The sequence below is a fragment of the Hyperolius riggenbachi genome, chromosome 1 (assembly GCF_040937935.1).
Source record: "Hyperolius riggenbachi isolate aHypRig1 chromosome 1, aHypRig1.pri, whole genome shotgun sequence".
Taxonomy (NCBI): domain Eukaryota; kingdom Metazoa; phylum Chordata; class Amphibia; order Anura; family Hyperoliidae; genus Hyperolius; species Hyperolius riggenbachi.
This window is the reverse complement of record NC_090646.1, coordinates 584,086,175-584,100,544: the sequence shown is the minus strand read 5'-3', so window position 1 is coordinate 584,100,544 and position 14,370 is coordinate 584,086,175. Positions and strand designations below refer to the sequence as shown.

At 44.9% G+C, this 14,370-nt stretch overlaps 1 protein-coding gene across 1 annotated transcript in view; it reads right to left on the bottom strand.

Annotated features, from left to right (window-relative positions):
• ARHGEF28 (Rho guanine nucleotide exchange factor 28) overlaps window positions 1–5,350 on the bottom strand; it is a 346,228-nt gene extending 340,878 nt beyond the window's left edge. Inside the window, exon 1 of the mRNA XM_068248416.1 lies at window positions 5,102–5,350. The gene's annotated coding sequence lies outside the window, so the exon portion shown is untranslated. The remainder of the gene's footprint in view (window positions 1–5,101) is intronic.
• Window positions 5,351–14,370: the final 9,020 nt, after the last annotated feature.

The window sequence follows — 14,370 nt, the reverse complement described above, 5'->3', positions numbered from 1 at the left end:
CCCAGGGTTTTATTTTATATTTAAATATTTACAAAGTAGGTTGAATGTGTTACTGTCTCTAATCAGTGACAACCTATTAACCTCCTTGCCGGTTATCCCGAGCTCAGCTCGGGATAACCTGCGCAGGAGGATTTCTCTGGCCCCGCTGCGCCGATTTGCATAATTTTTTTTCTTATTGCACGCAGATAGCACTTTGCTAGCTGCGTGCATATTACGATCGCTGCCGCTCGCACCGATTCCCGCTGCCACCCCTCCAGACCCCTTGCGCAGCCTGGCCAATCAGTGCCAGGCAGCGCTGAGGGGTGGATCGGGATTCCCTCTGACGTCCCGATGTCCATGATGTCGGTGACGTCATGCCGTCCCGTCACCATGGCGACCGGGGAAGCCCAGCAGGAAATCCCGTTCTGAACAGGATTTCCTGCTTACTCTGATCGCCGGAGGCGATCGGAGTGGGTGGGGGGATGCCGCTGCTCAGCGGCTATCATGTAGTGAGCCTTGGGCTCCAGAAGCAAAAAGGTCCGCACTTGTCCGAATCTTTTTTTAGTAGTGAGCCTTGGGCTCCAGAAGCAAAAAGGTCCGCACTTGTCCGAATCTTTTTTTAAAATCATGTAGCGAGCCTTGGGCTCGCTACATGATTTTAAAAAAAGAAAAAAAAAAAAAAAGTGCTGCACTGCCCCCTTGCCGCAGGAATTGGACCGGCAAGGGGGGGTTAAGTGTCCCAGAATTAAGGTAGCCATATATCTAGCAATTCTAATTCAATTGACAAAGCAATCAACTTTTATAAAGAATCTACTTCAGTATAGTTAATCGAAAGTCCCACACACTACAGGTGATATCCTGTGCGATTTTCTTTCACTAATTGATCTGAACAATGTAGTGCCTCCACGCTCTCTGAATGCAAAAATTGATTCAGAGTCGATCGAATGACATATGAACGGTAGTCGATTCCTGTGCCATCTACCGTTATCTTGCATCCTGCTCTATCGACTTAGCTGGTCGATTCAACATGATATCAGCCACTTTTTAATTGATTGGGCATACTGGAACACTTAGAAAAAGGTCAATACATGTATTTTATCTCTCCCTGCACTATGAAGTTGTATTCTGCCAGGAAAACATTTATGGCTGTAGTTTGCTTATCAGTGAAGTTTACTATGTTCCTGACAAGGTACTGACAAGACAGAAGCTGTTAGTTCCATGCCTAGAAATTAACTCTTTCAGGCAGCAAATTAAAACAAGTAAAAAAGAGCCAGGTAATATGTTTTGTGCTGTACATACACGTTTATCTCATCATGTCACGTGTTGCCTCGGGTACACTTTAATGCTCAGCGCAGGTGCATAAAAGCCCATACTGCTAGGCTACATTCAAGGTGGGGAATTGCATCAGACAATATAATCACACTAGGCGACCTAAGACCGCTTAAAAACGGGCTCTTGGTCAGTCCTCGCCGCAGCATCACAGCGCACATGTTCACAGCCGCTTGCCGCACACGCCTGGCCAGCCGGCCCACCACCTGGCCCTGTCCTGCGTCCAGTCCCAACGGCTGTCAGGGCTTGACATGTGCAGTAATGCAAGAGCACTGACACACGGACAGGATGCAGGGATCGCTACTGTGAAGGTACCTACACATCATCACGTGCAGCAGAATCCGTTGGAGTGGCGGGATGCATGCAGGGCAGTACTGATTAACATGTGAGTTAACACTTGCAGTGAAGCAAATTTTTTATGTATTTATGCTTCACTACATATGTTAATGATCATCACAGAGCACATGTAAAGGTGATTATTACCAGCACAGCACCAGTGAATGTGCAATAATTGAAGGTGGGCCGCTCTGGTCTAAGGAGCCCAAAATGGGTGCAGCCTCTGAATCCCCTATAATTATAACACTTGCATCCAAGGAAGGTACCAGCCTGCAGATGTTTACTACCAACTAGCATTTGCATAGCGTTTCAAAGCACTGGGGCAGCAGATGCATGCCGGGCCAACTTGGGGCAGTGTTTTTGGAATACATAAATGCATGCACATATGTACAAACTTCATGCAGAAATCAAACCCAGGACCCTAGCCATGCACTACGTCAGCATGCTGCTCCATGTTTCAGCTGAAATCCTTCAGGCCGGTTTTACACTATATTTTTGCATTGCACAAAAATGACAATCATATGACCCTGTGGCAGAGTGCGCCGAATAGAGTCAGATGCATGGCGCCACCCCCCACTAAGTGACGTACTCCCTCCTGGGCAGGAAGTACATCACTGGGATTCCCAGCTGTCCACGCATGCGCAACACACCGCATTCCGGCGTTTACACTTACTGTGTATGTTTCCTTACCCCAGGCACCGTGTGTTAAGCGCAGTGCTTGCAGTAATGCTCTGCAGCCCTTGCGTCGGATTGGATACTTCTGGCGAAGCGCAAGCGAACGCGATAGGCGTGAAAGTCTCCATAGACTTTCATTGCTTTTGCAGCCCCTTGTGGTAACGTAACACAGGTTTAACCTGCAATTGTAAAAGGGGGCCTTCAAGGTTCTTCTTTCAACTTATGCCACTATTTTAACAATGGCTAAGGGCTCAAACCCACTAGCAGCCTTTTCTAAGCGCTAGTGAATTGAATAGCTCTTGCTAATGCAATGCTATGGGGGATTTTAATAAAATCACATCACTCTAGAGCATACATGTCAAACTACGGCCAGTGGGCCAAATCTGGCCCTCAGAGCCATTAAATTTGGCCCCCAAGTGGTTTCTCCACTTTGCATTATGTTTGCCCCACTCTAGACTACCAGGAAGCTATATTGGATGTAAAGCCCTAGATCACCAAGGAAGCCATAGGGGGGGGTAGGGGGAATCCACTAAAAACTAGGGAACTGTATAGGGGAGGTAGGGGGAATCCACTAAACACTAGGGAACTGTATAGGGGAGGGAGGACTACTATATACTAAAGAAACTGTATAGGGGTTGGAGGAGGTCCATTAGGCACCAGGGAACTTAATAAGGGATTTTCTTATTTGTGAAGCTGATGACTGATACCTGATTGCTTCATTGATTAGTTGTTAGGAATCAATCATTAAACTTCTGGATCCAATTAGTCCCATGCAAAGTTCTGGCTCAGCCAATGTGAATTCTGCTTCCTGTTGATAGCTATAAGGTGTTTATATTAGTGGATCTTAAAATATGTATAGTTACATGCATTGGATTAAAAACATATTTTATATATTGCCGACATGCCAATATGTTCTGCTATTTACTCATTAAAAAAAAAACAACAGCAGTGACAGACATAAAAACACAACAATATTTAATCTGCAGACTGAAGATAAAGCAAATTTCTAAAGCACAAAACTTTCAAAATACAGGCCTGACCCCTGAAATATCTTTTTTTTGTCTAAAGGTGCTCATTAAAAACTGCACTTTGTGAAAAATCATATTTTTCCATGAGATCATTCACATGAAAAGAAAAGATAGTTTTGTTGATCCACAATTATTTGGTATGAAAAATTCTGTCGTGCTGATTGACCAGTTCTTAAACCACTTTCGGACGGCGGTGATTGAAAACTACGCCCTGTTTGGGAGCTGTTATTCCTGCCAGGGCTTAGATTTCACTCACTGCCGCTGCGCGCTCTTGGCGCTATCTCTCTGCTGTCGGTATGACGGCAGAGATCCGTGAGCTGTCAGGAGCAGATTTCATTGGCTCCTGACCTTGTCATCAATCACGTGAGCCAATCTCAATTAAAGCGGCTCCTGAATGGCTCACAGAGCTCTGCCATCATAGAATCAGCACAGCGGGTGGGCTGAGGCGACGGGTGCGCGTGAACAGCGAAACAGTGCGACGATTCCCTGGTTTGCGCCGGTTTTTGGTACGAGCGGTCTCTGGTCCTTAAGGGGCCAGAGACTGCTGGTACTGAAGGGGTTAAGGAAATGATGATAGGCACACAGACTTCTCTGTTTCCTTACAACACGATCTGAATAATCAAATTCAAAATACAATCATTTGCTTAAAAAAATTGTACAATTGTACTATTAATGGCCACCTTGAGGCTATGCACAGACGAGCCAATATTTTCTACAGATCAACATACAATCTGAATAATTTGTTCAGAAGTGAATTCGGTAACTGTGCAATCAGACATGCTGGTAAATATCAATCGATCCTTCCAATTTCTCATGCGTACGTATACAACTGACCAATCAATATAAACAAAAGCCCATGGAACTTTTTCTGAGCAAATGACCACCTCAAAAAGCCAATATGAACCTGAGTAGGTACTTCTATTTCTCCAGCTGATTGATCACATTACAGGAAATGGATTGTAACGATCACTTGATAGATCCCCTCACGTGAAGACAATTTACAAGAAAGTTAAGGTCCATAAAAACGCTACACAAAAGTCACTGCAAACAAATGACCAACATTGCGGAAACTGCTTTATTGGCAAAAAAGACAATGATTGTCCGCACACAGATATTGCAAACAATCAATCATTTAAATACTGCATGTGGAAGCAACAATACACACGACATGCATGCAATGTCATCTAAACAACGACATTGTACACACATGGCGGACTGATCGGTATCTGCACAATAGTTACCGGAATTAATCTGTTGAATAGATCGCTCCTCCTTAACAGTTAATTTTGTCCCCCCTCAATACAGTAAACTATGTACGGTAGTTCGTCAGAAGTTTCCATCAACTTTAGTATGGCGTGTTAATAGCTTTAAAGAAAAATGTAACAACCAGACACTGGGCTGAATCTAGCTCAGCTCATAATTGAAGGAAAAAGGAAACTTTGCACATGACTTCTCCCCAGACCCCACAGCTGATGTCCGGCCACTACAGGATGTCCTGCAGCAGGGACAGCTAGCAGCCCTATAGATTAATGTAGTGCTGGAGTGTCAGCTCTTCAGGCTAGAGCTCTGACATTAGTGTTGGAGTGTCAGCTCTTCAGGCTAGAGCTCTGACCTTAGTGCTGTAGTGTCAGCTCTTCGGGCTAGAGCTCTGGCATTAGTACTGGAGTGTTAGCTGAGCTCTTCAGGCTGGAAATCTGGGATTAGTGCTGGCGAGTCAGCTCTTCAGGCTAGAGCTCTGGTAACAGAAGCCTTACCTGAGGAGTAGCAGTGCTTCCCCTGCACAGAGCCAGGTCCGGAGTGCAGCTGCTGGAAGTTGTGTCCCAGTGATTCCCCCCTCTCCCAGGTGATCAGACCTCCCGCAGTGACAGGTGCCGCCCTCCTCCTCCGCACATGTCGGGGGCTCCACACATCAGATCCTCCCGGGCTCCTGCGCTGCTCCCTCCAGCCAGTGACACGCTGCAGCTCAGCTCCTGTTGTGACTGAGAACTATCCGGGGAGGAGAGGCAGCCCGTCCGTGTCCTGTCCCCTCCCAGTCTGTCTGGGCAGCCTGTGCCCCACCCCGCGGCCGGGGGCAGTGAGGGAGCACACGCGTGTCTGCTGCCAAACATTCGGCTAATGTGCTGCAGTGCTGCTGGCCGCTCAGGGCTGGGGTGACACCGGGGCTGGGTGACAGCTGCTTCACTCTCTCTAAACTGCAGACTTTACACATTTGGCTGCTGTAGTGCATAGCCCCCAACTGTCCCTTTTTCGGAGGGACAGTCCCTTTTTGGGAGCCCTGTCCCTCTGTCCCTGTATCACTCTCATTTGTCCCTCTTTTAGGACTTTGTCCCCCTTTCTATATAAAGATATATATTTCTATACTAAAAATGTGTTTGATTGACTCTAAACTTTATTCCCATCCTTTAAACTGACATATTACTAATTTTAAAATGTTATTATGAAGGAAAATGAACCAGGATAGAAAGTACCAGTGTGGTTTGAATTATAAAACAACATATTTTCTTATGAAATTTTTATGGTATGCGTGACTAGAGGCGTGGTGGGGGTGTGGCCAGGGGTGTGCAGGGGCATGGCTTAAGTGTCCCTTTTTCTCATCTCAAAAAGTTGGGAGGTATGGTAGTGTTTCTGAAGCAGATCTGTGAATGCTAGCTGACTGAGGGGAGAAGATCCCCAGACACCTGCCGCAAACTGATTTTTTTTTTTTTAGCTTTCTTGACTCCTGTTGCATGCGGAGTAAGCAAGGCTTTATGCCCATGCACGGAAAAAGTGGAAGTGCATAAACACCCCACAAAAACGTGCATGAGCAGCCCCGGGCCCCACAAATGCAGGGCCCTTTCTGGTGTTCCCCAAGGGAACCTCCCCCTTTGCCTTCGGCGCAGGGGGTACGTGGGGTCCTAAGACACCCGAAGGATTGGAGGACCATGTGGCATTCCACATGGTCTGGGTGGCTCCCCCGAGAGGGAGCCGGGGCGGGGACCGAAGTCCCCAGGGAACTAGTCCCCGGAGCCAGAAAGCTGGCCCCGACCTTGCGCAAACTGATGCTATTAGACATACCTCACAACTTTTTGAGATGAGAAAGAGGGACACGTAAGCCACGCCCCTGATCACACCCCGTCACACTCCTAGTCACGCATATGAAAAATATGTTGTGTTATAATTCAAACCACACTGCTCCTTTCTATCCTGGTTCATTTTCCTTCATATTAACATTTTTAAATTAGAAATATATCAATTTAAAGGATGGGAGTAAAGTTAAGAGTCAATCAAACACATTAGTAGAGAAATATATACATTTACATAGAAAAGGACAGGGACAAAGTAATGAAAGAGGGACAAAAGAGGAGAAAAGAGGGACAGGGCTCCCAAAGAGGGACTTTCCCTCCAAAAGAGGGACAGTTGGGAGCTATGATTAGAGTCGTTTTTGAGCAAACCTGAAATGAGAGACAGCAAGCAGGGTCCTAGTTAGAAATCACAGGGCCTCATAGCAAAGTAAAAGTTTTTGGCACACATGCACACACACCGATTTTACATAGCCAGAGGCCCCCCCCCCCTCAACTTTAAATAGCCCTTCAATAACTTTGCAAAGGCACCCCCACCCCTTCCCGTAGACCCCAGGAAGAGCCCTTTTCCAGTAGCAAGTCACAAATTTTTTTACGCAATTGCGATTCTACATATGCAATGCATTACATTGCAAAATCGCTCCGAGGCATAATCACGCTTTTGTAAAAATCGAATCGCGGTAGTAGTAAATACCTACTGAGATTCCTATGTTATTTTGCAAACCCTAGCGATTTGTGATTCAGCATCGCAAACGCTCATAGTGGAAAAGGGCCCTAGTGGAAAAGTATGATTTTTCCTGCAATTTTGCAATGTAATGCATTGCATATGCAAAATCGCAATTGTGTAAAAATAATTAGTGACTAACTCAATCACTAACGTTTAGCGATTGCTAGTGGAAAGGGGCCCTAAGGGCCTTTTTTCACTGCACAGCTGAATCACAAATTGCTAGGGATTTTTAAATCGCTAGGGTTGCTTATTTATCATAGAAATCATGAGAAGTATTCTTCACTACAGTGATTCGATTTGCAAATTGCAATCGCTTTCTGGAGCGATTTCTAAGAGGGATAATGCAATGAAAATGAAAAATTGCAATCACTGGCGTTTGCGATTGCTAGTGCAAAAGGGCCAATTGCGATTTTTCATTAATTTTGTTTTACGATTGCGATTTTTCATGTGCATTGCATTATCACTCTTAAAATTGCTCCAGAAAGCGATTGCGATTTGCAAATCGATTCACTATAGAGGAAAATACTTCTTATGATTTCTATGATAAAGTAGCAACTCTAGCAATTTAAAAATCTCTAGCGATTTGCGATTCAGCTGCGCAGTGGAAAAGAGGTTGCCAAAGGCTCTCCCAGCAGCTAATCAAGCAAACAAATTTGGGTGCCCGCTATGCAAACTGTGACTACTAATAGTAGCCGCAGCAGCTCGGTGGTTACGGTGGCCACAGGGTCAGGGGTGTAGCAATAGCCATAGCAGCTGCTATGGGGCCCTGGAGCAAAGGGGGCCCAGGTGGTACTTCATGGATTTACTATTAACTTTCATGTATTCCTCCTTCCTCATTTTAGCTCAGTGTCCATCTATATATATAAAATCGGATGTATGTGTGTGTGTGTGTATGTGTGTATGTGCCGCGATCACGCGAAAACGGCTTGACCGATTTGAACGAAACTTGGTACACAGATCCCTTACTACCTGGGATGATATGTTCTGGGGGTCTCGCGGCCCACCTGCACACCTGGGCGGAGCTACAAACAGCCAATCAGATTCCACCCATTCAAGTCAATGGAAAAAATGTAAAAGGCTGCCATTCTCACAGTAATCAAGCCAGAGTCCCCACACATGGCACAGTTGGTCACTTGGTGACCGAGGTTACAAATCCAGGAAAAGTGGGTGGAGCATACAACAGCCAATCAAATTTCAGCCGTTAATTTTAAATGGGAAAATGTAAACTGCAGCCATTCTTAGACTGTTAATCACAGAGTTCTCAAACTTGCCACAGTTGGTCACTGGGTGAATGGGATTAAGATTCAAGAAAATGGGTGGAGCCTACAACAGCCAATCAAAATTCCCCTGTTGATTTTCAAGGGGAATATTTAAACTTTTGCTATTCTTACACTTTTAATGGCAGAGGCTTCAAACTTGCTACAGTCGGTCATTGGGTGACTGGGGTCCAAATTCACTAAAGGGGCGGGGCCACATACAGCCAATCAGATTTCCTTGGTGGATAAACTGCTTCCATTCACACATTTTTGATGCCAGGAACCTGACAGCTCACAAACTTGGTCATTGAGTGACTGTGTGTCCAGGTTACAAAAAGTGGGCGGAGCCAAAACAACCTTTACTGGGAAAATATAAACTGCATCCATTCTTACACCGTTAATGGCAGGGTTCTCAAACTTTGCACAGTTGGTCATTGGGTGACAGATTAAGATTTTGGAAGGTGGGTGGAGCCTACAACAGCCAATAAAAATTCACCTTTTGATTTTCAAAGGGAATATTTAAGCTGCTACCATTCTCTTATACTGGTAAAAGCAGATGCCTCAAACCTGGTACAGTTGGTCACTGGGTGACTGGGGCCCAAATTCAGAAAGGGGGCGGAGCCACAAACAGCCAGATTTGTTTATTTTTCAATGGGAATATACAAAGTATTGATACCAAGGACCCCAAAGCTGATAAACTTGATAATCGAGTGACTGTATGTCAAGGTTAGAAAAAGTGGGCGGTGCCAACAACTTCATTTTTTACATTGCAGGGTTCCCATACTTTACACAATTGGCCACTGGGTGACTAGGATGAATATACAGAAATGTGGGTGGAGCCTACAACAGCCAATCAAAATGTACCTATTGATTTTCAAGGGGAATATTCACATTGCTACCATTCTTACACTGTTAATGGCAGAGGCCTCAAACCTGATAGTCAGTCATTGGATGACTGGGGTCCAAAGGGGTGGAGCCACAAACAGCCAATCAGATTTGTTAGATTGATTTCAGCCATTCTGTTATTGGCAGGGTTCTCAAACGTGACACAGTTGGCCACTGGGTGACTGGGACTAATATTCAGAAAAGTGGGTGGAGCCTACAGCAGCCAATCAAAATTCACCTTTTGATTTTCAAGAGGAATATTTACATTGCTGCCATTCATGCACTCTGAATGGCAGAGGCCTAACATCTGCTACAGTCAGTCACTGGGAGACTGGGGTTTAAATTCTGAAGGGAGCGGGCCAAAAACAGCCAATCAGATTTGTTTAATTTCAATGGCAAAATGCAACTTATTGATGCCAAAGACCCCAAAGCTCATAAACTTGGTCATTAAGTGACTGTATGTCAAGATTAGAAATAGTGGGCGGAGCCAAAAACAACTAACTTTTTACATGGGGAAATGTAAACAGCAGCTTTTCTTACACTGTTAATGGCAGGGTATTCAAACTTCACACAGTTGGTCACTGGGTGACTAGGATTAATATTCGGAAAAGTAGGTGGTGCCTAGAAGAGCCAATCAAAATTCACCTATTGATTTTCAAGGGGAATATTGAAACTGCAGCCATTCTTACACTGTTAATACCAGAGGCTTCAAACCTGCAACAGTCGGTCGTTAAGTGTTTGGGGTTCAAATTCAGTAAAGGGGCGGAGCCAAAAACAGCCAGATTTCTTTGCTGGATAAACTGCTTCCATTAGCACAATTTTGATGCCAGGAACCCAAAAGCTCACAAACTTGGTCATTGAGTAGTGACTGTGTGTCAAGGTTACAAAAAGTGGGTGGAGTTAAAAACAGATTTTTCTGGGAAATTGTAAACTGCAGCCCTTCTTCGCTGTTAATGGCAGGGTTCTCAAACTTAGCATAGCTGGTTACTGGGTGACTGGGATTAATATTCAGAAAAGTGGGTGGAGCCTAAAAATGCCAATCAAAAATCACGTCACTTTTCAAGGAGAATATTAAAATTGCTGCCATTCTTGCACTGTTAATGGCACAAGCCTCAAACCTGGTACAGTCGGTCATTGGGTCGCTGAAGTTCAAATTCAGAAAAGGGGACAGAGCCACAAACAGTGAATCAGATTTGTTTCATTTCATGGGAAAATACAAATTATTGATGCCAAGGACCCCAAAACTCACAAACTTGGGAATTGATTAATGACTTTGTGTCCAGGTTACAAAAAGTGGGCGGAGCCAAAAACAAATTTCACTAGGAAAGTGTAAACTGCAGCCCTTCTTACACTGTTTATTTCAGGGTTCCTAATCTTTGCCCAGATGGTCACTGAGTGACTGAGATTAATATTCAGGGAAGTGGGTGGAGCCTATAATGGTCAATCAAAATTCACCTGTTGATTTTCAAGTGGAATATTTAAATTGCTGCCATTTTTACACTGTTAATAGCAGATGCCTCAAACCTGCTACAGTTGGTCATTGGGTGACTGGGGTTCAAATGCTGGAGAGGGGTGGAGCCACAAACAGCCTATCTGATTTGTTTAATTTCTATGGGAATATACAAATTATTGATGCCAAGGACCCCAAAGCTCACAAACTTGGTCATTGAGTGTTTGTGTGTTAGGGTTAGAAAGTGGGCGGAGCTAACACCAGTCAAATACATACCCGGGCAATGCCGGGTCATCAGTGGGTGGAGACAAATACAAATTTCACTGGGAAAATGTACACTGCAGACATTCTGTTAGCAGGGTTTTTACTTTGCACAGTTGTCACTGGGTGACTGGGATTAATATTCAGAAAAGTGGGTGGAGTCTACAAAAGTGAATCAAACGTCACCTATTGCTTTTCAAGGGGAATATTTAATTGCTACCATTCTTGAACTGTTAATGGCACAGGCCTGAAACCTGGTACAGTTGGTTATTGGGTGACTGGGGTTCAATTTCAGAAAAGGGGGTGGAGCCACACACAGCCAATCAGATTTGTTTCATTTTAATGCAGATTATTGATACCAAAGACCGCAAAGGTCACAAACTTGGTCAGTGAGTAATTGTGTGTTAGGGTTAGAAAAAGTAGGCAGAGCCAACACCAGCCAAATACATACACGGGCAACGCCGGGCAATCAGCTAGTAGACTATAAGCAGTGTGCAATGTTAGTGGCCCATTTAATTGATATTTATAGGGTAGGGGCAGGTGACTTTGAGTGCCTACATCTGATGGCCCAACTAAAGTTTGGCTATGAGCCCCCATAATCCCTAGCTCCATCACTGCACAAGGTTAAGGTTAGTTGTCCAGCACGGTTGGGTACGGATAGGCATCTACCAGGGGTGGTTAAGGTTAGGCCTAAGGCGCCTACCAGAGTCACACAAAGGTGGAAAAATTCAATCTCTGTTTACTTTCCTGGGGCTTCTTCCAGCCCCATGCCTCTGTACGCATGTGCAGTACAGAGCCGCACGTTAGGGAGCACTCCGAAGCTTCAAACAGAGGAGCCATCTCTGGAATGCAGGGAACGGGAAGGCTCTATAGAATCCAGAGCCGCCCCCCCCCCCAGATTAAGTATTGGGGGGGGGGTTGCCTTCCACTCACTTTAGCATTTATGATGTACAAGCAAAAAGTTTTGAATCAGGATAATACCATTTATTGGCTAACTTAGAAGAAACTTATGTACATAAACTGAACCATAGGGAAACATGGAAAATGAATTTCCCTGTCCTGAGAGACTGACAACTAAGGACACGTTTGTTCAAATGACTATATCTGCTCAGCCACTGATAAGGAATCATTCAAAGTTTTGTAGACAAAGATTAATAGACAGTCCCTATTCAGTGTTCATCAGGCTCTTGTGTGCTGTGCCCTCCCCCAACCTCTCTACCCCTCCCCAAATGCTGTGTAATGTAGTAATGTTGGAGAATTCTGCAGAGGCAGTTCTGCTCTATCAGAGATGGACAGAGCGAGTGTAATAAGCCAAGGCTGGGAGCACACTTGTCCGTGGGTTTTCTGTATGCTTTTTCTGCACACCATGGGCTTGATTCACAAAGCGGTGCTAACCTACTTAGCACGTCTAAAGTCTTTAGACGTGCTAACCAGGGTGCTAAGTAGGTTAGCACCGACTTATCTGATTCAGAAATTCGGTGCTAACCGACTTAGCACCCTGGTTAGCACGTCTAAAGACTTTAGACGTGCTAAGTAGGTTAGCACCACTTTGAGAATCAAGCCCCATATGTGTCTGTATGTGTGAAAGCATGCACTTTTTATCACAGAAGCTAATGTAATTGATAGAGAAAATGCATGCAGTGCTTCACTGCGGTCTGCTTTAACAGCATGGGGGAATCACATTCAAGTGTGCACTAGCCAATGGAATAGCATTGGTTGTCAGTTTACCTGTTCAGAAAGCGGGGGGGCGGGGGCCAGTTACGTATTTCTAGTGACGCCCTTGGTGGTATAACGTTAAAGGGAAGGTTCAGGGACGATAAAAAAAAAAATCCAAATCCACTTACCTGGGGCTTCCTCCAGCCCGTGGCAGGCAGGAGGTGCCCTCTACGCCGCTCCGCAGGCTACCAGTGGTGTCCGGTGGCCAGGTCGGGCTTCTTCTGCGCTCCATTCTGCGTTTCACGCCGGCGCGCTGAAGTCATCGGACGTCCTCCGGGCTGTACTGCGCAGGCTCAGAACTACCTGCCTGCCATGGGCTGGAGGAAGCCCCAGGTAAGTGGATTTGGATTTTTATTTTTTTTTATCGTCCCTGAACCTTCCCTTTAAGCTGTCTGCGTATTTTTACAAAGGCCTCTTTTACAGAGGCGGCTGAACTACATGCTTCTGGAGCAGTTCAGTGTCCCGTCTGCTTGCCACCAGTGCCACTACAGTGCAATTCAAATACAGCCCAATGGCAGCGGTTATAATAACAAGCAAACGGCAGAATACCACAACATGTTGCATCTGAGCTTCTGTCAAACTGCAAACACAAATATTTGAAATGGTGTTAAAATAGCACAAACACTGGGATAACCTAAGCCCTATTGGCCCCTTTGACAACGGTAATATAATACCTAAAATATAACTTTTATTAGGTCTTTTACTATAATAATTAGGGCTATAACACCATCACCAACAACATACATAAGAGAAGGGGATATGACACTTTCAAACTGCTTGTGTACAAGAACAGCTGAGAGGCGGTACATTTACCACCTTCAGCTGCCCATCTGAAAGAGGCCTAACTGTTGTGCTCTGATGCCTGTTCTGTTCTATAGAGCAGTGATGTGCAAACTTGGCTCTCCAGCTGTTAAGGAACTACAAGTCCCACGATGCATTGCGGGAGTCTGACAGCCATAGTCACGATTCATAAAGGCAAATGCATTGTGGGACTTGTAGTTCCTTTACAGCTGGAGAGCCAAGTTTGCAGATCACTGCTATAGAGGGAGGAAGGATCAGTGTGAGGACTAGTACAATATGAGAACAATAGACGTCAGTCATAGCTCACAACCGTCCCTCTTTTTCAACCAAATCCCTATTTCGTTTTTCATTTGTCCATCTTTCAGATGTACAGATTATGTGAATACGATATGTATTTTTCTGCTGAAAGCTATGTTCATCCTTTAAACGTAAATTCTTATTCTCAAATGTTGATACGAACGGAAACTAATGATGATAGAAAGGACCAGTGTGGTTTGGATTATAAAACATTGTATGAGTATGTGAATTTCTGGTATGCATGCTGAGGAGTGGGGGTGGGGGAGAGTGTTTAGAGGTGTGGCAGTGTCTAAATTTGTGTGCTATGGGTCAGTGGTTATCTGACGTGACAGATAAAGATGTCATCAATAGCATAGTGGAACACTTTTGCTTACACTTTCAACAAAGTAAGAGGCATTGAAGGGCAGGCCCTGGATTCCTTTCTGTTCATCATCCTAAAACTAGTACACCTGAAATGATGGTTTGTGACAATTTGGGTGATAGTAATATATACTGTACACCCTGCTGGGTTTTCTGCTGAGCAGCCTGTCCTGCCCTATGGAGAAGGAAGGGGGAGCTGCAACAGGAAATA